This window comes from Bombina bombina, chromosome 3 (genome assembly GCF_027579735.1).
Source record: "Bombina bombina isolate aBomBom1 chromosome 3, aBomBom1.pri, whole genome shotgun sequence".
NCBI lineage: Eukaryota > Metazoa > Chordata > Amphibia > Anura > Bombinatoridae > Bombina > Bombina bombina.
In genome coordinates, this window is record NC_069501.1 from 680,609,410 (window position 1) to 680,635,307 (window position 25,898).

Consider the following 25,898-nt stretch of genomic DNA (forward strand, 5'->3'; position numbering starts at 1 on the left):
AGCCAATCGGATTGCAGTTCAATCTGAATGGCTGATTGGATCAGCCAATAGAATGTGAGGACAATTCTATTGGCTGATCCAGTCAGCCAATCGGATTGAACATCAATCTGATTGGCTGATTAAATCAACCAATCAGAATTTTCCTACCTTAATAATGATTGGCTGATAGAATCCTATAAGCCAATCGGAATTCGAGGGACGCCATCTTGGATGACGTCATTTAAAGGAACCGTCATTCTTCATTAGGACATTGGAAGAAGAGGATGGCTCCATGTCGGCTGGATAGAAGTTGGCTCCCTGGATGAAGACATCTGTCGGTCCGGATGTCCTCTTCTGCCCGGATAGGATGAAGACTTCTGCCGGTCCGGATGTCATCTTCTGCCCTATCGGTGCCCGGCTGGGTGAACAAGGCTCAAGGTAGGGTGATCTTCAATGGGGTAGTGTTGATTTTTTTTAAGGGGGGATTGGGTGGGTTTTAGAGTAGGGGTGTGTGGGTGGTAAGTTGTAATGTTGGGGGGATTGTATTTCTTATTTTACAGGTAAAAGAGCTGATTACTTTGGGGCAATGCCCCGCAAAAAGCCCTTTTAAGGGCTGGTAAAAGAGCTGATTACTTTGTAATTTAGTTTAGGATAGGGAATTGTATTATTTTGGGGGGCTTTTTTATTTTATTAGGGGGATTAGATTAGGTGTAATAATATTAAACTTCTTGTAATTTTTTTTGTTATTTAGTGGGCTTTTTTGTAATATAGTTAAGTTTATTTAAATGTATTTTAGTTTAGATAATTGTGTAGTGTTAGGTGTATTTGTAACTTAGGTTAGGATTTATTTTACAGGTAATGTAATTATTTTAACTAGGTATCTATTAATAACTATTGTACCTAGTTAAAATAAATACAAAATTGCCTGTAAAATAAATATAAATCCTAAAATAGCTACAATGTAACTTAGTTATATTGTAGCTATCTTATGGTTTATTTTATAGGTTAGTATTTAGTTTTAAATAGGAATAATTTATTTAATTATAGTAATTTTATTTAGATTTATTAAAAATAGATTTAATTTAGGGGGTGTTAGGGTTAGGGTTAGACTTAGGTTTAGGGGTTAATAACTTTATTATAGTAGCGGCGACGCTGGGGGCGGCAGATTAGGGGTTAATATTTGTAGGTAGGTGGTGGCGTCGTTGGGGGCAGCAGATTAGGGGTTAATAAATATAATATAGGTGTTGGCGATGTTAGGGGCAGCAGATTAGGGGCTTATAGGGATAATCTAGCTGGCGGCGGTGTCCGGAGCCACAGATTAGGGGTTAATAGTATAATGCAAGTTTTTACCGACAAAACTTGTAATCTAGCCATAAGTTTAAACTAAAATTAAACTAACTACCAATTAAATTAAACTAAACTACACATTAAAAATGCATTCATCATCCAATAGAACGAAAGCTGCTTAAATCATATTGGCTGATTTGAACAGCCAATAGGATTTTAGCAGTTCTAATTCCTATTGGCTGATTCAAATTTTTCAGCCAATACAAATGCAAGGGATGCCATCTTGAATCGCGTACCTTGCATTGAAGATTCAGTGTACTGCGGGGAATGTATGAAGAGGATGCTCTGCGCCGGATGTCTTCAGTATGGACCTGCTCTGCGCCGTCGGGATCTAGATAGAAGATGCCGCCTGGATGAACATTAAAGAGGCCGTCTGGATGAAGACTTTTCCCCGCTTGGATGAGGAATTCGCCGCCGGGATAAAGATTGAAGAGCCCGTATGGATGAAGACTTCTCGCCGCCTGGATGAAGATCGCTCAAGCGGGACTTAAGAAACTGTAACTGGATCTTCAGGGGTTAGTTTTTTGGGTGGGTTTTTATTTTAGATTAGGGTTTGGGCATGTAAAAGAGCTAAATGCCCTTTTAAGCGCAATGCCCATCCAAATGCCTTTTTCAGGGCAATGGGTAGCTTAGGTTTTTTTAGATAGTTTTTTTTTTATTTTGTGGGTTTGGGGGGCTGGGGGTTTGTAATGTTAGTGGGTTTTTTGCAGGTAAAAGAGCTGTTTAATTTAGGACAATGCCCTACAAAAGGCCCTTTTAAGGGTTGTTGGTAGTTTATTCTAGATTAGATTTTTTATTTTGGGGTAGGTTTTTTAAATGGGTATTAGAATAGGAATACTTTTTATTATATTTGATAATTTGTTTGTTATTTTGTGTAATGTATTTTTTCGTTTTGTGGTGGGTTTTTATTTTTGATTAGGCATTGGGCAGCAAAAGAGCTAAATGCCCTTTTAAGGGCAATGCCCATACAAATGCCCTTTTCAGGGCAATGGGTAGATCAGGTTTTACTTTTTTTTATTTTGTGGGCTTAGGGGTTGGCGGTTTGTATACTGTTAGAGGTGTTTGGGTTTTTTTGTAGAAAAAGAGCTGTTAACTTTAGGGCAATGCCCTACAAAAGGCCCTTTTATGGGCCCTTGGTAGTTTATTATAGATTAGGGTTTTTTTATTTTGGGGTGGGTTTTTTTATTTTTAAAAGGATATTAGATTAGGAATAATGTTTATTGTTTTGGATAATGTTTGTTATTTTTTTGTAATGGTAGTTTTTTTTTGGTAATTTTAGTGTGATATTTTTTGTAATGGTTGGTTTTAGTGTAAGGCAGGTTAGGTTTTATTTCACAGGTAAATTTGTATTTATTTGAACTAGGTAGTTAGTAAATAGTTAATAACTATTTACTAACTAGTCTACCTAGTTAAAATAAATACAAACTAACCTGTGAACTAAAAAATAAAACCTAAGCTAGGTACAATATAACTATTAGTTATATTGTAGCTAGCTTAGGTTTTATTTCACAGGTAAGTATGTATTTAGTTTTAAATAGGTATTATTTAGTTAATAATTGTAACTTAATTTAGCTCTATTTAAATTATGTTAACGTTAAGGGGTGTTAGGACTAAGGTTAGGTTTAGGGTTAGGTTTAGGATTAGGTTTAGGGGTTAATATACTGTAGTTTAATTTAGGTTTTTGCGATGTGGGGGGTTGGCGGTTTAGGAGGTTAATAGGTTTTATTTAGTTTTAGAGATGTGGGCTTAATAACTTTATTTAGTTGCAGTGATGTCAGGGAGCGGTGGAATAGGGGGTAATAGATTTATTATAGTGTGGGCGATGTTGGGGTGCAGGGGAATAGGGGTTAATAATTTTATCATAGTGGCGGCAATATCGGGAGCGGAAGATTAGGGGTTAATAGTTTTATTTAGGTGGCTGCAATATCGGGAGCGGCAGATTAGGGGTTAATAACATTATGTAGGTGTCGGTGATGTTGGGGGCAGCAGAATAGGGGTGTTTTGACTCGGGGTTTATGTTAGGGTGTTAGGTTTAAACATAACTTTTCTTTTCCCCATAGACATCAATGGGGCTGCGTAATGGATCTTTTCTTTCCACGATCGCAGGTGTTAGACTTCCCGCTCTCCCCATTGACGTCAATGGGGAAAGCGTGCATGAGCACATCAAAACAGCGCTTGTTTTGTATGCAGTATTGAGCTTAAAAACCCAATTTCTTTCATGTAATTGGCAAGAGTCCATGAGCTGTTTGTTAGAGGGGTGTGAAGAGAGTATCACCTATTCATTCTATGGTTTTCCTAACGGGAAATCTTTTCAAATGATCTCTGTTATCGGTCATAGAGATTCATCTCCTACCTCCCTTTTCAGATTGACGATATACTCTCAAATTCCATTACGTCTACTGATACTGTTTCAGTACTGTTTTGGCTATCTGCTATATGTGGATGGGTGTCTTTCGGTAAGTATGTTTTCATTATTTAAGACACTCTCAGCTATGGTTTGGCACTTTATGTATTAATATAAAGTTTAAAATATATGTATTGTACTTATATTTGACATGAGTCAGGTTTATGTATATTTCCTTTTGCAGACTATCAGTTTCAAATTGGAAAACATATTTAGGAAGTTATTTTTTCTTACCTGGGGTATAGTCTTTTCTTCCAAATTCACTGCTTTTTCATTAATTTTCACGGGCAAAATGAGGCTCGCGAGGTTGCAAAATGCTGATATTTATTGTGTCATTCTTGGCACGAAAATATTTTGGCGCGAAGGTACGTTTGGTGACGCAAATTCATCATTTCCGGTGCCTTCATTGACGCCAGGTTTCCTTTATTATTATTATTATTATTATTATCGGTTATTTGTAGAGCGCCAACAGATTCCTCAGCGCTAGGTTGCGTCTGCCATGACGTGAGTTGCATCATTTCCGGTTGTTGTTAGCGCCAAAAAATTACTTTGCGTTGTGCTTCATTCTTGGCGCCAAATAATTTAATTATTTAAACCCCACTTCCTATATGCCTCTTGCTCTTTTTTATGCTCAGAGGGCTATGCTGTTTGCATTTTTTTCCCATTCCTGAAACTGCCATATAAGGAAATTGATCATTTTGCTTTATATGTTGTTTTTTTTCTCTTACATTTGCAAGATGTCTCAATCTGATCCTGTCTCAGAAACCACTGTTGGAATCCTGCTGCCTGATAACAGTTCTACCAAAGCTAAGTGTATCTGTTGTAAGTTTGTGGTGATTATATCTCCAGCTGTAGTATGTAACAGTTGTCATGACAAGCTTTTGTATGCAGAGAATGTACCCATCAGTACAAGTACAATGCCTATTGTTCCTTCAACTTCTAATGTACATGATATCCCTTTGAATATTAAAAATGTTATTGCTGATGCGATTCAGAATGCTATTCCCTCTTCTAATAAACGTTAAAGGTCTTTTAAAACTTCTCATAAGATTGATGAAATTTCAAATGACCAAAAATATACTGAATTATCCTCCTCTGATGAGGATCTATCTGATTCAGAAGATCCTATCTCAGATATTGACACTGACAAATCTACTTATCTCTTTAAGTATAGTCACAAATTATTAAAAGAAGTGTTGGTTACTTTGGATATTGAGGAATCTAGTCCTCTTGATACTAAAATTAGTAAACATTTTTAAATTCTGTTTACAAACCTCCTGTGGTTATTCCAGAGGTTTTGTCTGATATGATTTCTAAGGAATTGAATAGGCCTGGTACTTCTTTTATTCCTTCTTCTAGGTTTAAGAAGTTGTATCCTTTGCCAGCAGCTAGATTGTAGTTTTGGGAAAAAATCCCCAAAGTTGATGGGGCTATTTCTACTCTTGCCAAACGTACTACTATTCCTATGGAAGACAGTACTTCTTTTGAGGATACTTTAGATAGGAAACTTAAATCTTATCTAAGGAAAGCATATTTATTTTCTGGCTATATTCTTAGGCCTGCTATATCCATGGCTGACAGATGCCCCCTCCAAAGTGCGCACTCCGGGTGCTCAAAGCCTGTTCAAACATCTGAAGGTGGGACTTACAAACAAGTGTTCCATTTGAAGCCCTAATACAATCAGATGGAATTGATTCTTCCCTTGGAACAGCTGCCTGAGATTGTGGACCCATAGAAGATTCCACTGTAGGCATAACAAGGGTTGAAAAACAAAGATCGGTTTGATTTGGAGGTTCCTGTTTATGCCCAGCAGCTTGCAATGGACTGGCTGATGGGTAGAGTACCTTCGGGTAGGTTATGACCTCTCCTTCAGAGTCAAGGAATTCATTATCTGTGTCATATATTTCCAAATCAAACATATCATCCAATTTGTTCTCAGTCAATGAGTAGCTGGGTGAAGGTGGTGCAAGGAGGTGTGGATCTTTGGAATTGACAGAGTCTGATTTAGCTGGAAAGTTTGTCACTTTTATGTCTGATGAGTGACTTTTGTTAGATGGATCTCCAGCCGGGGCAGAAACAAGGTAATGTGCAGGATTTCCAGGAGGTATTTTTGCAGAGCTCCCCAATGTGGTAGATGCAGAAACAGAGGCAGTGGCATGGGTAGTGGATGTAGTTGAAGTTGTACTGCCAGCGACCATCTGTTTGAAATCAGGTACCATTTCTTGAAGTGTGTTAGAAATGGTTGCTTGTAGAATAGATGTATTCTCTGTAGCTGGATCCTCTCTAGGGGTAGCTTTCAGTTTGCTAGTGAAAGTATCATTTGTTCCCTTAGCATCAGAGTCCATTTTAAACTTGGCTGTATCTCGACTTGATCCTCTAGGGGGTCTTACTGCACAACCTGTGATGCGGTGACCAGTTGCCCCACAATAGAAACAGAGGTTAAGTAGTCTTTACCGAGTTTTTTCCTCTTCTGTTAAGGGTGCTTTACAACCTTTTCTTGACCGAGAGGTAACTTCAGACAAGTTTTCAGTTGAGAGAGATAACATTTCCACCAGCTCCATGAAGTTAATCAGTATGTCCTTAATAACCTTTAACACTGAATCCAATACAGCAATAATCCCAGAGGGCTCTCTTTTAGGTCTTCACATTCTGTCATGTTCTGTCTCAGGATGTTTTGTGAGAGCCTCATTGTCTGGAACAGTTGTTTTGAAGGAAGATTAGTAGAAGCCATATAGATTGAAAATATATCAGATTTATTAAAATAACAAAATACTTTGATTAAGCAAATACTTGCAGGGTATATTTAAATGTGCTACTCGGGTAAGTTAAGTCCACATACAGCAGGAGTGGAAATAAAGTAAGCAGAGATGCAGATTCAAAAAGGAAAGTCTTTCTCCTGGTAATAACTGAAATGCAGGATTTGCACAAGGCAGGAAACAACTTGTAAACAGGTAGCAGGTTTAAAGGTAAAGTCTTCCTGCTGGTAATAACTGAAGTGCAGGATTTGCACAAGAAAGGGAACAAACTTGTAAACAGGTAACAGGTTTAAATGTAAAGTCTTTCTCCTGGTAATAGCTGAAATGCAGGATTTGAACAAGGCAGGAAACAACTTGTAAACAGATAACCGGTTTAAAGGTAAAGTCTTTCTCCTGGTAATAGCTGAAGTGCAGGATTTGCACAAGGCAGGAAACAAACTTGTAAACAGGTAACAGGTTTAAAGGTAAAGTCTTTCTCCTGGCAATAACTGAAGCGCAGGATTTGCACAAAGCAGGGAACAAACTTGTAAACAGGTAACAGGTTTAAAGGTAAAGTCTTTCTTCTGGTAATAGCTGAAGTGCAGGAATTGCACAAGACAGGGAACAAACTTGTAAACACATAACAGGTTTAAAGGTAAAGTCTTTCTCCTGGTAATACCTTGTAAACAGGTGCAAAGGTGAAGTCTTTCTCCAAATAAGTACAGAACAGAAGTACAGGAAACAGGTTCTGACTTTTGAAAAAACAGATCCAACATGAAGACAACATGCAGTCTAACAGCCAGCCTTAAATAGGGAGGATTTGCACAGGATTGGTTCTGAGAAAATCCAAAATTGAGAACACCTGTGTGTTGCACAGGTGTAATTACAAGTAAGGCAAATCCTCATATAACAGATTTAAAAGTTGCATGCTTTTGCTAGAAGTGACTCAACAAGCAAGCAAAACAGGAATAGTAACCACAGAGTCACAGGTTCAAATCCCTGCACAGCCCTTTCGAGTGGAATGCTTCCCAGATCTTTTCTTTTTCTTTTTAGTCTGGAGGCTTGGTTCATGACAGGTATCAAATAGGATTCAGCGTAAGACCTCCTGTGAGAAGATTTTTTCTCTCACATATTCCAGCAAATCCAGTGAAGGCTCAGGCTTTTCTCAAGTGTGTTTCAGATCTAAAGCTTTCAGGGGTAATCATACTAGTCCCGTTTCAGGACACAGAGTCTGGGGTTTTATTCAAATCTATTCATTGTCCCAAAGAAAGAAAATTCATTCATGCCAGTTCTTGATCTGAAAATTTTGAATCATTTTGTAAAAGTGCCAACTTTCAAAATGTTGACTATAAGGACTATTCTGCCTTTTGTTCAGCAAGGTCATTATATGTCCACAATAGACTTACAGGATGCATATCTTCATATTCCGATTCATCCAGACAACTATCGGTTTCTGAGATTCTCTTTTCTAGACAAGTATTACCAATTTGTCGCTCTTCCATTTGGCCTAGCGACAGCTCCAATAATTTTTTCGAAGGTTCTCTGTGCCCTACTCATTGTAATCAGAGAACAGGGTATTGTGATGTTTCCTTATTTGGACCATATCTTGGTACTAGCTCAGTTTTTACATTCTGACGAATCTCACACAAATCAACTAGTATTGTTTCTTCAAAGACATGGTTGGAGGATCAATGTACCAAAAAGTTCCTTGATTCCTCTGACAAGAGTCACCTTTTTAGGTTTATAGATAGATTCAGTGTCCATGACTCTGTCTCTAACAGACAAGAGACAAATAAAATTGGTTTCAGCTTGTCGAAACCTTCAATCTCAATCATTCCCTTCAGTGGCTATGTGCATGGAAGTTTTAGTCTCATGACTGCAGCATCGGACGTGATCCCCTTTGCTCATTTTCATATGAGACCTCTTCAGCTTTGTATGCTGAATATATGGTGCAGGGATTATACAAGGATATCACAATTACTATCCTTAAATCCCAATGTTCGACTCTCTCTAACTTGGTGGTTAGATCACCATTGTATAGCTCAAGGGGCCTCTTTTGTTCAGCCAACCTGGACTGTAATCACAACAGATGCAAGTCTTTCAGGTTGGGGAGCTGTCTGGAGATCTCTGACAGCACAAGAGGTTTGGAAACCTCAAGAGGTGAGTTTACCAATCAATATTTTAGAACTCTGTGCTATTTTCAGGGCTCTTCAGGTTTGGCCTCTGTTGAAGAGAGAACCATTCATTTGTTTTCAGACAGACAATATCACAACTGTGGCATATGTCAATCATCAGGGTGGGACTCACAGTCCCCTAGCTATGACAGAAGTATCTCGGGTGGAATCCAGCTCTTGTCTAATTTCTGCAGTACATATCCCAGGTGTAGACAATTGGGAAGAGGATTATCTCAGCCTTCAGACTTTACATCCGGGGGAGTGGTCTCTCCATCCAGATGTATTTTTTCAAATTGTTCAGATGTGGGGTTTTCCAGAAACAGATCTGATGGCTTCCCATCTAAACAAGAAACTTTCCAGGTACTTGTCCAGGTCCAGGGATCCTCAGGCAGTGGATGCGTTAGCAGTTCCTTGGTTTTACCAACCTGCTTATATCTTCCCGCCTCTAGTTCTTCTTCCAAGAGTGATCTCCAAGATCATCATGGAACAATCGTTTGTGTTTCTGTTAGCGCCAGCATGGCCTCAAAAGTTTTGGTATGCGGATCTTGTCCGGATGTCCAGTTGCCAACCTTGGTCACTTCCTTTAAAAGACCAGACCTTCTGTCTCAAGAACTGTTTTTCCATCAGGATCTCAAATCGTTAAATTTGAAGGTATGGAAACTTAGTGCTTAGTCATAGAGGTTTCTCTGACTCAGTGATTGATACTATGTTACAGGCTCATAAATCTGTTTCTAGGAAGATTTATTATCAAGTTTGGAAGACATATTTCATGGTGTTCTTCATATAAATTCTCCTGGCATTCTTTAAGAATTCCTAGAATTTTACAGTTTCTTCAGGATAGTTTGGATAAAGGTTTGTCTGTAAGTTCCTTGAAGGGACAAATCTCTGCTCTTTCTGTTTTATTTCACAGAAAGATTGCTAAGATTCCTGATATGCACGGTTTTGTGCAGGCTTTGGTCCGTATCAAGCTTGTTATTAAATCAATCTCTCCTCCTTGGAGTCTTAGGGGGGTAGTTATCAAACTGTCAACCTCAAATACGCTGGAATTCCGCAGCGTATTTGTGGCAAGGCTGATTCGCCTTAGTTATCAAAGGCTAGAGACCGGCAAAAGTAGAATTTAATGATGTAAGCTTCGATCCGCCGGACTCAGTCCGACACAGATCGATTCTTACGTCACTCCAGATGCACTTTTCCGGCCCAGCATACCTGGTTTTCAAACCGCCACCCTGGAGGTGGCAGATCCCATAGGAATCAATGGGAGTCTGACCATAGCGAAAGTACATGTTCGCTGCTGCCAGACATCCCATTGATTCCTATGGGAGCTGTCTACACCTAACACCCTAACATGTACCCCGAGTCTAAACACCCCTAATCTGTCCCCCCCTACACCGCCGCAACTAAATAAAGTTATTACCCCCTGAACCGCCACTCACGGAGCCCACCGCCACTCTAATAAAATGATTAACCCCTAAACCGCCGCTCCCGGAGCCCACCGCAAGCTATAATAAATATGTTAACCCCTAAACCGCCGCTCCCTGACCCCGCCACAACTATAATATATGTATTAACCCCTAAACCGCTGCTCCCTGACCCCGCCGTAACTATAATATATGTATTAACCCCTAAACCTAAGTCTAACCCTAACTCTAACACCCCCCAAATTAAACATTAATTAAATAAATCTAAATAATATTTCTATAATTAACTAAATTAATCCTATTTAAAACTAAATACTTACCTTTAAAATAAACCCTAATATAGCTACAATATAAATAATAATTATATTGTAGCTATCTTAGGATTTATTTTTATTTTACAGGCAAATTTCAATTTATTTTAACTAGGTACAATAGCTATTAAATAGTTATTAACTATTTAATAGCTTACCTAGCTAAAATAAAGATAAATTTACCTGTAAAATAAATCCTAACCTAAGTTACAATTACATCTAACACTACACTATACTTTAATAAATTATTTCTATTTAAAACTAAATACTTACCTGTAAAATAAACCCTAAGATAGCTACAATGTAATTAATAATTACATTGTAGCTATTTTAGGATTTATATTTATTTTACAGGTAACTTTGTATTTATTTTAGCTAGTTAGAATAGTTATTAAATAGTTATTAACTATTTAATAACTACCTAGCTAAAATAAATACAAAATTACCTGTAAAATAAATCCTAACCTACAATTAAACCTAACACTACACTATCATTACAGTAATTAAATAAATTAAATACAAATAACTACAATTAAATATGATTACATAAACTAACTAAAGTACAAAAAATAAAAAAAGCTATGTTACAAAAAATAAAAAAAGTAAGTTACAAACATTTAAAAAATATTACAACAATTTTAAGCTAATTACACCTAATCTAAGCCCCCTTATAAAATAGCAAAGCCCCCCAAAATAAAAAAATGCCCTACCCTATTCTAAAATAAAAAAGTTCAAAGCTCTTTTACCTTACCAGCCCTTAAAAGGGCCTTTTGTGGGGCATGCCCCAAAGAATTCAGCTCTTTTGCCTGTAAAAGAAAAATACAACCCCCCCAACATTAAAACCCACCACCCACATACCCCTAATCTAACCCAAACCCCCCTTAAAAAAACCTAACACTACCCCCCTGAAGATCATCCTACCTTGAGTTGTCTTCAGCCAGCCGACCCACAGATGGAACCGAAGAGGAGATCCGGAGCGGCAGAAGTGATCCTCCAAGGGGCGCTGAAGAAGTCTTCCATCCGATGAAGTCATCATCCAGGCGGCGCTGAAGAAGTCTTCAATCTGGGCGATGTCATCTTCCAAGCGGCGCTGAAGAAGTCTTCCATCCGGGCGATGTCACCTTCCAAGCAGGGTCTTCAATCTTCTTTCTTCAGGATCCATCTTCATCCCCCCGACACGGAACATCCTTCTTTCCCGACGGACTAACGACAAATGAAGGCTCCTTTAAGGGACGTCATCCAAGATGGTGTCCCTTCAATTCCGATTGGCTGATAGGATTCTATCAGTCAATTGGAATTAAGGTAGGAAAAATATGATTGGCTGATTGAATCAGCCAATCAGATTGAAGTTCAATCCGATTGGCTGATCCAATCAGCCAATCAGATTGAGCTCGCATTCTATTGGCTGTTCCGATCAGCCAATAGAATGCGAGCTAAATCTGATTGGCTGATTCAATCAGCCAATCAGATTTTTCCTACCTTAACTCCGATTGGCTGATAGAATCCTATCAGCCAATCGAAATTGAAGGGACGCCATCTTGGATGTTGTCCCTTAAAGGAGCCTTCATTCGTCTTTAGTCCGTCGGGGAAGAAGGATGTTCCGCATCGGCGGGATGAAGCTGGATCCTGAAGAAAGAAGATTGAAGACCCCGCTTGGAAGATGACATCGCCCGGATGTAAGACTTCTTCAGCGCCGCTTGGAAGATGACATTGCCCAGGTGGAAGACTTCTTCAGCGCCGCCTGGATGATGACTTCATCGGATGGAAGACTTCTTCAGCGCCCCTTGGAGGATCACTTCTGCCGCTCCGGATCTCCTCTTCGGTTCCATCGGTGGGTCGGCTGGCTTAAGACAACTCAAGGTAGGATGATCTTCAGGGGGGGTAGTGTTAGGTTTTTTTAAGGGGGGTTTGGGTTAGATTAGGGGTATGTGGGTGGTGGGTTTTAATGTTGGGGGGTTGTATTTTTCTTTTACAGGCAAAAGAGCAGTTTTCTTTGGGGCATGCCCCGCAAAAGGCCCTTTTAAGGGCTGGTAAGGTAAAAGAGCTTTGAACTTTTTTAATGTAGAATAGGGTAGGGCATTTTTTTTATTTTGGGGGGCTTTGTTATTTTATTAGGGGGCTTAGATTAGGTGTAATTAGCTTAAAATTGTTAAAAAAAAATTTAAATGTTTGTAAATTATTATTTTTATTTTTTGTAACAGCTTTTTTTATTTTTTGTACTTTAGTTACTTTATGTAATTGTATTTAATTGTAGTTATTTGTATTTAATTTATTTAATTAATTTAATGATAGTGTAGTGTTAGGTTTAATTGTAACTTAGGTTAGGATTTATTTTACAGGTAATTTTGTATTTCTTTTAGCTAGGTAGTTATTAAATAGTTAATAACTATTTAATAACTATTCTAACTAGCTAAAATAAATACAAAGTTACCTGTAAAATAAATATAAATCCTAAGATAGCTACAATGTAATTATTAATTACATTGTAGCTATCTTAGGGTTTATTTTACAGGTAAGTATTTAGTTTTAAATAGAAATAATTTATTAAAGTATATTGTAGTGTTAGGTGTAATTGTAACTTAGGTTAGGATTTATTTTACAGGTAAATTTCTCTTTATTTTAGCTAGGTAGCTATTAAATAGCTAATAAATATTTAATAGCTATTGTACCTAGTTAAAATAAATTGAAAGTTACCTGTAAAATAAAAATAAATCCTAAGATAGCTACAATATAATTATTATTTATATTGTAGCTATATTAGGGTTTATTTTATAGGTAAGTATTTAGTTTTAAATAGGATTAATTTAGTTAATAATAGAAATATTATTTAGATTTATTTAATTAATATTTAAGTTGGGGGGTGTTAGGGTTAGTGATAGACTTAGGTTTAGGGGTTAATAATTTTATTACAGTGGCGGCGGTGTGGGGGGGGGCAGGATAGGGGTTAATAAATGTATTATAGGTGGCGACGGTGTAGGGGGGGATTAGGGTTAATAAGTTTAATATAGGTTGTGGCAGGGTCCAGGAGCAGCGGTTTAGGGGTTAAACTGTTTATTTAGTTGCGGCGAGGTCCGGGATCAGCAGGATAGGGGTTAAAAACTTTATTATAGGTGGCGACGGTATAGGGGGGGGCAGGATAGGGGTTACTAGGTATAATGTCGGCGGTGGTGGTGTCCGGGAGCGGCGGTTTAGGGGTTAATACATTTATAAGAGTTGCGGTGGGGTCTAGGAGCGGCGGTTTAGGGGTTAATACCTTTATTTAGTTGCGGGGGGCTCCGGGGGCGCCGGTATAGGGGGTAGAACAGTGTAGTTAGTGTGGGTGCTTAGTGACAGCTTGTCAATAAAGCTGTCAAAAAGCCGAAGAGCAGCGAGATCGGATGAGTGGTGCGCGGCCTTTTGTCAGCTTTTTTGATAACTTAGGCGAAATTTTTCAGGTCAGCGGCGGCGATGGTAGGCGAGCTTAGGCGGGCGTATTGGGCCGGCGAAGGCAGGTAAGTTGACACGTTGATAACTAGGCCTCTTAATCTGGTTTTGAAGACTTTACAGGCTCCTCCTTTTGAGCCTATGCATTCTTTGGATATTAAACTACTTTCTTGGAAAGTGTTGTTTCTTTTGGATATCTCTTTTGCTAGAAGAGTTTCCGAGTTATCTGCTCTTTCTTGTGAGTCTCCTTTTCTGATTTTCCATCAGGATAAGGCAGTTTTGCAGACTTCATTTAAGTTTTTACCTAAAGTTGTGAATTCTAACAACAAAAATAGAGAAATTGTTGTTCCCTCTTTGTGTCCTAATCTTAAGAATTCTTTGGAGATATCCTTACATACTCTGGATGTTGTAAGAGCTTTGAAATAGTATGTTGAAGCTACTAAATATTTCAGGAATACTTCTAGTCTATGTGTTGTCTTTTCGAGTCCTAGGAAAGGTCAGAAGGCTTCTGCCATTTCTTTGGCATCCTGGTTAAAGTTTTTGATTCATCAGGCTTATTTGGAGTTGGGTCAGGCCCTGCCTCACAGAATCACAGCTCATTCTACTAGATCAGTTTCCACTTTGTGGGCTTTCAAGAATGAAGCTTCAGTTGATCAGATTTGCAAAGCACCAACTTGGTCTTCTTTGCATACATTTACTAAATTCTACCGTTTTGATGTATTTGCCTCTTCGGAAGCAGTTTTTAGTAGAAAAGTTCTGCAGGCAGCTGTTTCAGTTTGATTCCTCTGCTTATGTTTTAAGTTTTTTCTTTTCAATTATGAGAAAAACTTATTTTTTTGGATGTGGATTTATTTTTGTCAGCGTAAAATGGCTGTTTTTATTTGAATCCATCCCTCTCTAGTGACTCTTCTGTGGAGTACCACATCTTGGGTATTACTATCCCATACGTCACTAGCTCATGGACTCTTGTCAATTACATGAAATAAAACATAATTTATGAAAGAACTAACCTGATAAATTAATTTATTTCATATTGGCAAGAATCCATAAGACCCACCCTTTTATGATGGTTATGTTTTTTGTATAAAGCACAATTATATTTCCAGTTCCTTTTTTTTATGCTTTTTACTCCTTTTTCTATCATCCCACTACTTGGTAATTCATTAAACTGAATTGTGAGTGTGGTGAGGGGTTTATTTATAGGCATTTTGAGGTTTGGGAAACTTTGCCCCTCCTGGTAGTATTATATATCCCATACATCACTAGCTCATGGACTCTTGCCAATATGAAAGAAATGAATTTATCAGGTAAGTTCTTACATAAATTATGTTATCGCACGCACAAGCTGGGTTTTGAAAAACTTTTAATGGCTGCGCTATAAGGGGTTAAATAACGCAACTTTTCTTGCATTCGTTAATTTCCCTATAGCGCGCATAACTCGTAATCTAGCTGACAGTGTTTACTGTCCATTTAATGGTCTGACTGCAATATTAAAATGCAGGAAATGCATAGCATAATGCATAAATTAGAAAGTTTTCAGCTTTCAAATCAATGCATTCAATGTGCAACGATCATTCATACTTAAAGGGGCATGAAAATTAAACTTTCTTAGGCCTAGATTTAGACGGCTAGATTTAGAGTTCTGCGGCCAAAGGGGTGCGTTAGCTACGCATGCTTTTTTTCCCCCACACCTTTTAAATACCGCTGGTATTTAGAGTTCACAGAAGGGCTGAGTTAGGCTCCAAAAAAGGGAGCGTAGAGCATATTTACCGCCACTGCAACTCTAAATACCAGCGTTGCTTACGGACGCGGCCAGCTTCAAAAACATGCTTGTGCACGATTCCCCCATAGAAAACAATGGGGCTGTTTGAGCTGAAAAAAACCTAACACCTGCAAAAAAGTAGTGTTCAGCTCCTAAAGCAGCCCCATTGTTTCCTATGGGGAAACACTTCCTAAGTCTGCACCTAACACCCTAACATGTACCCCGAGTCTAAACACCCCTAACCTTACACTTATTAACCCCTAATCTGCCGCCCCCGCTATCGCTGACCCCTGCATATTATTATTAACCCCTAATCTGCCGCTCCGTACACCGCGGCAACCTACGTTATCCCTATGTACCCCTAATCTGCTGCCCCTAACACCGCCGACCCCTATATTATATTTATTAACCCCTAATCTGCCGTCCCCACTATCACTGACCCCTGCATATTATTATTAACCCCTAATCTGCCGCTCCGTACACCACCACAACCTACGTTATCCCTATGTACCCCTAATCTGCTGCCCCTAACACCGCCAACCTCTAGTTTATATTTATTAACCCCTAATCTGCCGTCCCCGCTATCGCTGACCCCTGCATATTATTATTAACCCCTAATCTGCCGCTCCGTACACCACCACAACCTACGTTATCCCTATGTACCCCTAATCTGCTGCCCCTAACACCGCCGACCCCTATATTATATTTATTAACCCCTAATCTGCCACCCCCAACGTCGCCTCTACCTACCTACAATAATTAACCCCTAATCTGCTGACCGGATCTCACTGCTACTATAATAAATGTATTAACCCCTAAAGCTAAGTCTAAATCTAACCCTAACACCCCCCTAAGTTAAATATAATTTAAATCTAATGAAATAAATTAACTCTTATTAAATAAATTAATCCTATTTAAAGCTAAATACTTACCTGTAAAATAAACCCTAATATAGCTACAATATAAATTATAATTATATTTTAGCTTTTTTAGGATTAATATTTATTTTACAGGCAACTTTGTAATTATTTTAACCAGGTACAATAGCTATTAAATAGTTAAGAAGTATTTAATAGCTACCTAGTTAAAATAATTACAAAATTACCTGTAAAATAAATCCTAACCTAAGTTACAATTAAACCTAACACTACACTATCAATAAATAAATTAAATAAAATACCTACAATTATCTACAATTAAACCTAACACTACACTATCAATAAATTAATTAAATACAATACCAAAAAATAAATACAATGAAATAAACTAACTAAAGTACAAAAAATAAAAAAGAACTAAGTTACAAAAAATAAAAAAATATTTACAAACATTAGAAAAATATTACAACAATGTTAAACTAATTACACCTACTCTAAGCCCCCTAATAAAATAAGAAAGACCCCCAAAATAAAAAAAAAATGCCCTACCCTATTCTAAAATTAAAATAGAAAAGCTCTTTTACCTTACCAGCCCTGAAAAGGGCCCTTTGCGGGTATGTGGGTGGTGGGTTGTAATGTTGGGGGGGGGGGTATTGTATGTTTTTTTTTTACAGGCAAAAGAGCTGAATTCTTTGGGGCATGCACCACAAAGGGCCCTTTTCAGGACTGGTAAGGTAAAAGAGCTTTTCTATTTTAATTTTAGAATAGGGTAGGGCATTTTTTTATTTTGGGGGTCTTTGTTATTTTATTAGGGGCTTAGAGTAAGTGTAATTAGTTTAAAATTGTTGTAATATTTTTATAATGTTTGTAAATATTTTTTTATTTTTTGTAACTTAGTTCTTTTTTATTTTTGTACTTTAGTTAGTTTATTTAATTGTATTTATTTGTAGGTATTGTATATAATTAATTTATTGATAGTGTGGTGTTAGGTTTAATTGTAGATAATTGTAGGTATTTTATTTAATTTATTTATTGATAGTGTAGTGTTAGGTTTAATTGTAACTTAGGTTAGGATTTATTTTACAGGTAATTTTGTAATTATTTTAACTAGGTAGCTATTAAATAGTTATTAACTATTTAATAGCTATTGTACCTGGTTAAAATAAATACAAAGTTGCCTGTAAAATAAATATTAATCCTAAAATAGCTACAATATAATTATTATTTATATTGTAGCTATATTAGGGTTTATTTTACAGGTAAGTATTTAGCTTTAAATAGGAATAATTTATTTAATAAGAGTTAATTTATTTCGTTAGATAAAAATTATATTTAACTTAGGGGGGTGTTAGGGTTAGGGTTAGAATTAGCTTTAGGGGTTAAAAAATTTATTAGAGTAGCGGTGAGCTCCGGTCGGCAGATTAGGGGTTAATGCTTGAAGTTAGGTGTCGGCGATGTTAGGGAGGGCAGATTAGGGGTTAATACTATTCATTATAGGGTTATTGAGGTGGGAGTGAGGCGGATTAGGGGTTAATACATTTATTATAGTAGCGGTGCGGTCCGGTCGGCAGATTAGGGGTTAATAAGTGTAGGTAGGTGGCGGCGACGTTGGGGGCGGCAGATTAGGGGTTAATAAATATAATATAGGGGTCGGCGGTATTAGGGGCAGCAGATTAGGGGTACATCGGGATAACGTAGGTGGCGGCGGTGTACGGAGCGGCAGATTAGGGGTTAAAAATGTTTAAAAGAGTGGCGGCAATGTGGGGGGCCTCGGTTTAGGGGTACATAGGTAGTTTATGGGTGTTAGTGTACTTTAGAGCACAGTAGTTAAGAGCTTTATAATCCGGCGTTAGCCCAGAAAGCTCTTAACTACTGACTTTTTTCTGCGGCTGGAGTTTTGTCGTTAGATTTCTAACGCTCACTTCAGCCAAGACTCTACATACCGGCTTTAGGAAGATCCCATTGAAAAGATAGGATTCGCAAATGGTGTAGAGGGATCTGCGGTTTGGAAAAGTCGCTGCTGCAAAGTGAGCGTTAGACCCTTTCCTGACTGACTCCAAATACCAGCTGGTTTTGACGGCTACCGCCAAACTCTAAATCTAGGCCAGAGCTTGGCGGTAGCCGTCAAAACCAGCGTTAGAGGCTCCTAACGCTGGTTTTTACCGCCCGCTGGTATTTGGAGTCAGTCAGGAAAGGGTCTAAGCGCACTTCTTGTAATCTAGCCCTAAATAAGGCAAAACACAGATATATAAGATAAACTATAGCATAGACTGCAGTTAAAACATAAAAAAGAATATTATTTCCACATATTAATGCAGTCATCTGTTAATAGGACACAGGAGCCTACCTAGATATGCTGCCATTCAAAGCATCTGAGTTTTTACAAAGGATAACAAGACATATAAGTAAAACTGGTAATAGAATAGAGTTAAAAAGATTTTCTTTTTAAATTGCATAATCTGTCTGAATCACAAAAAAGTGTACTTTGTTTTACTCCTGTGTCCTATTAACAGATGAGTGCATTAATATGTGGAAATAATATTCCTTTTTATGTTTTAACTGCAGTCTATGCTATAGTTTATCTTATATATCTGTGTTTTGCCTTATTTAGGGCTAGATTACAAGAAGTGCGCTATCGTTAGCGCGAGTTGTGATAACAATATCACAAACATGCTAACTTTAACGCGGTATTACAAGTGGAAAGTAAAAAAGCTACCACTTGAGCGCAAACTAAATTTGCCCTCATAAGGTTCGCACGACTTAAGACTTGACTTAAAGGGTAAGGGGATAAAAAATTGTGCACCAAACACAACATAAATACATTAAAATAAAGATATATACACTATCTGATAAAAAAAAATATTCATATATTCATACACAAAAGTTAAAAAGGTTCAAAGGTATACACATATAAACATATGTATGTACACTTTGGAGCCCTTTCTGCTCAAAACATTCCAATGTTCTTCAAATAGGGGAAAATGTTCTTTGTATTTTTAAATATATATTCCTATATATATATATATCTGTATATATCTATACCTGTATAAAAAAAATCTCTGTGAAGAACATTTGAATGTAAAATATGCATTAATAAACCCAAATTTGTTCTTTCATGATTCAAATAGAGCATGCAATTTTAAGCAACTTTAAATTTACTCCTATTAGCAATCTTTATTTGTTCTCTTGCTATCTTTATTTAAAAAGAAGACATCTAAGCTAAGGAGCCAGCCAATTTTTGGTTTAGGACCCTGGACAGCATTAATCCACCAATCAGCAAGGACAACCCAGGTTGTGAACCAAAAATGGGCCGGCATCTAAACTTACATTCTTGTAAGAGAATGAAGAAAATTTTATAATAGAAGTTAATTAGAAAGTTGCTTAAAATTGCATGCTCTATCTGAATCATGAAAGAAAAATTTGGGTTCATTGTCCCTTTAACATGGTCGAGGTGTCTGAAACCCTGAAGTTTGCATGTATAGGGTTTCTCTTTTTACTTCCTGCAGTGTTAAAGGATTCCTTTCTGTTATAATTTTTAAGATAAACAACTAACATATTAAAGTTAATAAACATTAATTAAAACCTACTGACCTATATTTTCTCCAAAACGAAGTTTCATAACGTTCTAAAAGTTATATCTTTTATTCGCCGATGATGTCACGTTATCCTGCCCACTATTTTCAGCACGCATGTTCAAAATACTTAAACCAATAACTTTGTGTTTAAAGCGCCATTTTGAAACCTAGGTATTGTAAACGAATTGGTACAGAGCAAAGGATAACCACGGAGTGGGTTTGGAAAACAATTAAATTTGCAGACAAGATTTCTGATATACGGTAGAGATATGTTAATGAAATCCTATTGATAAAAAGCGTATTTGGGGTAGTTAGTTAGTAACAGGCATAGAAAATATTTACTTACAGTGGCCCTTTAATGCTTGAGCAGGAGTGCTAAATACTGCTCCACTTGTAATCTAGCCCTTAGTGTACTACTACAAGTATTGCTGGGAGATTATGAAACATAATTTTCATTGATAAATTGTTAATAAAAACTAAATTAGTAAGATTAAATACTCATATGAAGGCCATTGGTTAAGGCTCACTAGGGAAATAGCATAGCATTTCCAGCAAAGAATATTAAAGTACAATGTATTCCTTCCTGTAATATACAAAACAGTAAAATCATTTTTAAAGTATGTCACTTAAATTTTTGGAACTAATGTATAATAGGCTCTATTGTGCAATTAGGCTAAGTCAGACACAGAAGTAAATGCTATACTAATCTAAAATAGGATATGGAATATGGGAATGCAAATCTGTTATGGAATGGCTTCTAGCAGCTTGTTATTATTTTTCACAGTTTTGCTATATAGCAGTAGAAGCAGTGGATTAATATTTTAAGACCTTGCAGTATTTTAACTCACAACATCTATACTTTGAAAGTAGAACTGGAAGAGGAAATAATATTTAAAAAAGAAAATATAATTTACCTTTCAAATGTAAATATAATTTACCTTTCATCTAAAAATGCCTCTGTGTAATTATATAACAGACAATGATTCCGAGCACCGAATTAGTGTATATGTCATTTGATTTAAGAATCAATCAAAGGTATTAATTAAAGATATATTTTGTGTTTTATATATATATATATATATATATATATATATATATATATATATATATATATATACTGTATATATATATATATATATATATATATATATATAAGTATATACTGTTTATATAAGTATATATATGATTGATAATATATCCTATAGGAGGCACTCAGGTATTCAATTAAATTATAAGGCTAACTAATCCTAGTAATCCAGATCAGAATAAACAGGTAAAATAACCAGAACAAAGGGTACAATGTAAAAAATAATTAAAACAATGATCACAAGATTCAGTAACAATACAGATTGATCAAACCACCCAACTCTAATAGCTAAGATGGGGCTTATAGAGAGTCAATAAGCTATATACTCATAGCTCACAAGTTCAAATGTCTTTGATGTTGTTCTCCAGATACCATCAGGTATGGATAAATATGGAGGAGATATAGTCAGGCTGGTCTCTTACTTCACCAGGTGGATGGATTCTGCAAAAACACAATATAACAGAAAGAGGCGCCACATGTGCGAATCAATAGCGCAAACAATGTTGTGTGCAATAAGATTATACACAGGGTACTCACATGGAGGAAAGACAATCAATTATGCCTGTAGGAGCAGGCTGGATTTCAAGCAGCAGTCCAGCTAGCTATGCACATCCCCTGACACAATTATACAAATCACGGTCTTTCTAGTTTTCTTTTTGAAACAAGTGTGCTAATCCTTACATCGATCTGGGGTAACTATTACCAAACTAAATACTGGAACACATCAGCATGGGAGATTTTATTAATAATGATTATGAAGATCATAGTTTTTGTTAACAATAATCCAGGCTTCATATCAATCTAGGCGATCAGGAGATGCAATTGTTAAAGGGATTATGGGGTCTCATTGCTCTCTAGTAATCAACACTACACGACAGCTCACAACCACTGTTGTTGTATCACTTTATTTGTTAGGTAATCACTTCACAGTCACATTTATTGGCAACTGCATGTATAGAAGGGTGTGTTGAAATGAAGGTATCCAATTGGCTGGTGGTTTTAATTGAAGGGGAGGGTTTATACACCTGTTGGTAGCTGAGCCCTATAAAAGGGTGTTTGTAAATGTGTATTACATGCCTCATGAAACAGTCTTTACCGAGAAACGCATTGCGCTATTGATTCGCACATGTGGCGCCTCTTTCTGTTATATTGTGTTATATATAAGTATAGTCTGTATATATAAGTATAGATATTTAGTATACTGTATATTTTAAAAACAATGTATCAATGGATGAAGGAGACCCCAATTCCTATGGCTGAGCATTTGCTATATTATGTTTGAATTGTTTCATATTGAATTATTTTATTTATTTATTTTAATTTATGCCATTTTCATAAAATTTTCTAGGACCCCACTGGTCTTCCAGTTTCTTTATGTTTGGGAGCTGCAAGGATCCTTAACCTAAAAGGTGAAATTGTGTTGCTGTCCTTATCTCATTATTTTAGAGACCTTCAGATAGGAAGGGAGATTTTGAGCCTTTACACCTACAGACTCTTGTTGGATTATTACCCTCATCTGTGAGGTTCTTATTCACTGTTACTAATATCACTCTCTCATATGTGGGTTAGATACAAGGCCATCGTTATCAAGCTGTAAAAGAGGATTATGAACTCTTGCAGTGCCACAAAATAAGAAGTAGGGGTTAGCTTCTTAACCCTGTGGCTGACTTAAACATCCGTGATTGACTTGTCCATGTCAGGATTATTCACATGCTCTGATCTTGTGCAAATGGTTATGGAAGGGTAGGGGAAGCAATAAATATGTCTGGATTTTCTAAGGTGTGTTTTTATGAAGCTGTGGTGAATATCAGGTTTCCTTATATTTTATGCCACAATCCTCATCCACAATCATTTCTAGTGAAACATCTCTGTGATCTAGGTTCCATGTTTTGGAATCAACATGGCTGTTTAAGAGGTCTTTACACCCTGGTAGTCAATCCACTGTAACATACATTAGTTAGTTAACTAATTGACAGACCTGCTAATATCTACTCATGTGTTGCCCATCTATAAGGAAACCATATTTTTTTTCCATCAAATTATTTTATTAAGTAGTTTTATAGTTATTCCACAATGACACAATATATTTTAATTATAGCAGTTTAGTATTTGTATGCAAGTTAAGTTGAAACATTAACCTCATTAAAAACAAGATTGCTTATTACTATCAAACACAACATGCGCTTAATAAAATATTTTAATGCCTCACAGGTATTTTTACCAGTTCATGATGGGAAAAAAATATCTGTTTTATCCTATAAAAATATGGGTTATTTGAAAGTTCTTAATTAACAAAAGTCCTGTGTCCACTATATCTAAAGAGGAACATTTGAAGAGCTGGACACAAGGTAAAAATGAAAGGAACAGTCTATTCAAAATTAAACTTTTATGGTTCAGATAGGGCATGCAATTTAAGACAACTTTCAAATGTACTTTTATCATCAAATTGGCTTTGTTCTCTTGGTATTTTTTTGAAAGTTAAACATAGATAGGCTTAAACTGATTTCTAATCCATTGAAAACCACCTCTTATCTCATTGAATTTTTACAGTTTTTCACAGTTGAACAGTGCTAGCTCATGTGTGTGTCATATAGATAACATTGTGCTCACTCCCATGGAGTTATTTTGGATGCAGCACTTATTGGCTAAAATGCATGTCTGTCAAAAGTACTGAGACATGGGGCAGTCTGCAGAGGCTTAGATACAAGGTAATGACAGAGGTAATAAGTGTATTGATATCCCAGTGTTGGTTATGCAAAACTGGTTAATGGGTAATAAAGGGATTATCCATCTTTTTAAACAATACAAATGTTCAAGTAGACTGTCCCTTTAAATAAAATTAAAGTAGTAGACAGTGCTACTGCCACAAGCCAGCTGCTTTATTTTTTAATTTTTTTTATTGGGTTTAGGATTGTCAAAAACACGTGAAGTTTATGTATTTTATATCTGACACAGGAATGAATCAACTGATAAGGACATTTCTGAATACCTATTGAAACGTGTAAAACTGTATATTTCAAGCCTTCAGAAAAGCCTTTTCCGCCTTTATAGCAGAGGTTTTAACCACATGAACAAAATCTTTGTTGCATGCATTTGCTCATTTTCTTTTTCATTTGTTATATTTTTTTTTACAATATTCCAGTTGCTATATATTTTTTTTACAATTGTCGGCATACAAATACGCATGTCAAATACTATATCCTAAAGGAATAAAGCAATTAGCTTGAATGTCACATCAAAATGCAGATATAGATATGTATTATATCAGAATACCATGATATATATGTAGAAATGTGTATTTATGAATAAATAGAACATATTCTGCTATGTGAAGAACATTGGAATGTGAAATAATTATATTTACATGTCGGGATAGCGCACTTGAGAATATGCTATGGGGTTATGCACGAGCAGAGTGTTAGGGTTTTCTCCCACTTTTTTTCCATTGACTTCTATGGGGGAATACGTGAACGTTCACACGATATTCTAACTTTGACTTTTTGCATACATCAGGTTATGGCTTATACAATTTGTAATATGAACGCTACCCGATGAATGCAAAAAAGCTTAACTCTAGCTGAGATAGCGCAGGAGCTACACTTGTAATCTGGCCCTTAATGTCAAAGGAGCACACTCCCATACAATAAATAGGGCAGGTGTTTAAACCTCTCATTATATCTCTAAACCTTAAAACAAACAAATAAAAACTGTGATGCTGAGGGGGAGGGTCCCCAGCAGGAAATCTGCACAGCAGATAGAATTATGTTTTGACAAACTACAAACTAATCAAGATTTATGATGACAAATTGACTGCAGCTATTTTTCACTTCAAATGTAATGATATTTTTGACGACAAATTACTGTAGGCATTCTATGCAGTACATTACCTGTATAGAACAGCATTAAAAAAACCAACCAAATAAAATGATTGTTCAGTTAGTTTTCTTATTGTAGCAATAAGCTATATTTGTATTTCAGTGTTTTGCAGTGCTTAACAGACATTGGCCTAAACTCAATAAAACCTGGTTGTGAAACAAATTTCTTGCAGAAAAAAAATGTGTGGCTCAAAAAATGTGTACTTTTTTATCATTTGTACCCACCCCTCATCCCAGCCATGAGTTGTGATTCACTCGCCATTCTAATCAATGAATCTTCATCTCCATAGCAACAATTTTCTTCAGTGCATTAAAGATTTTCACTGTTAAGGAAACTAGCATTACAAAAACACTTTCTAAACCTTACATTTACAACATTTCTAAAGCTTACATTTACAACATTTCTAAAGCTTACATTTACAACATTTCTAAACCTTACAATCACACAAAAAAAAAAAAACAAGCACTTTTACATCTGCAAGAAAGAAAATTTGGAAATAGTTAAAGAGTAATAAAAGAAATATTAAAAACAAAACCTTGTCAGCTTTAACATAACAAGACCATAAGATGATTCCACGTGCTAAATCCAAGTGTAGGGTAAAAATTCTGACTATGACGCTGATTTACTAAAGTGCGGATGGACATGATACAATGTAGTGTATCATGTCTGCCGCACATCGATAAATACCCACAGCATATGCTGTCAGCATTTATCATTGCACAAGCAGTTCTTGTGAACTGCTTGTGCAATACCGCCCCCTGCAGATTGGTGGCCAGGGTTGTCAATCAGCCCGATCGTATAGGATCGAGCCGATTGAAGACCCCAGCCTCAGAGGCAGCGGACAAATTATGGAGCAGCGGTCTTCAGACCGCTGCTTCATAACTACTGTTTCCAGCGTGCCTGAAGGCTCGCGCCGAAACAGGGGCATC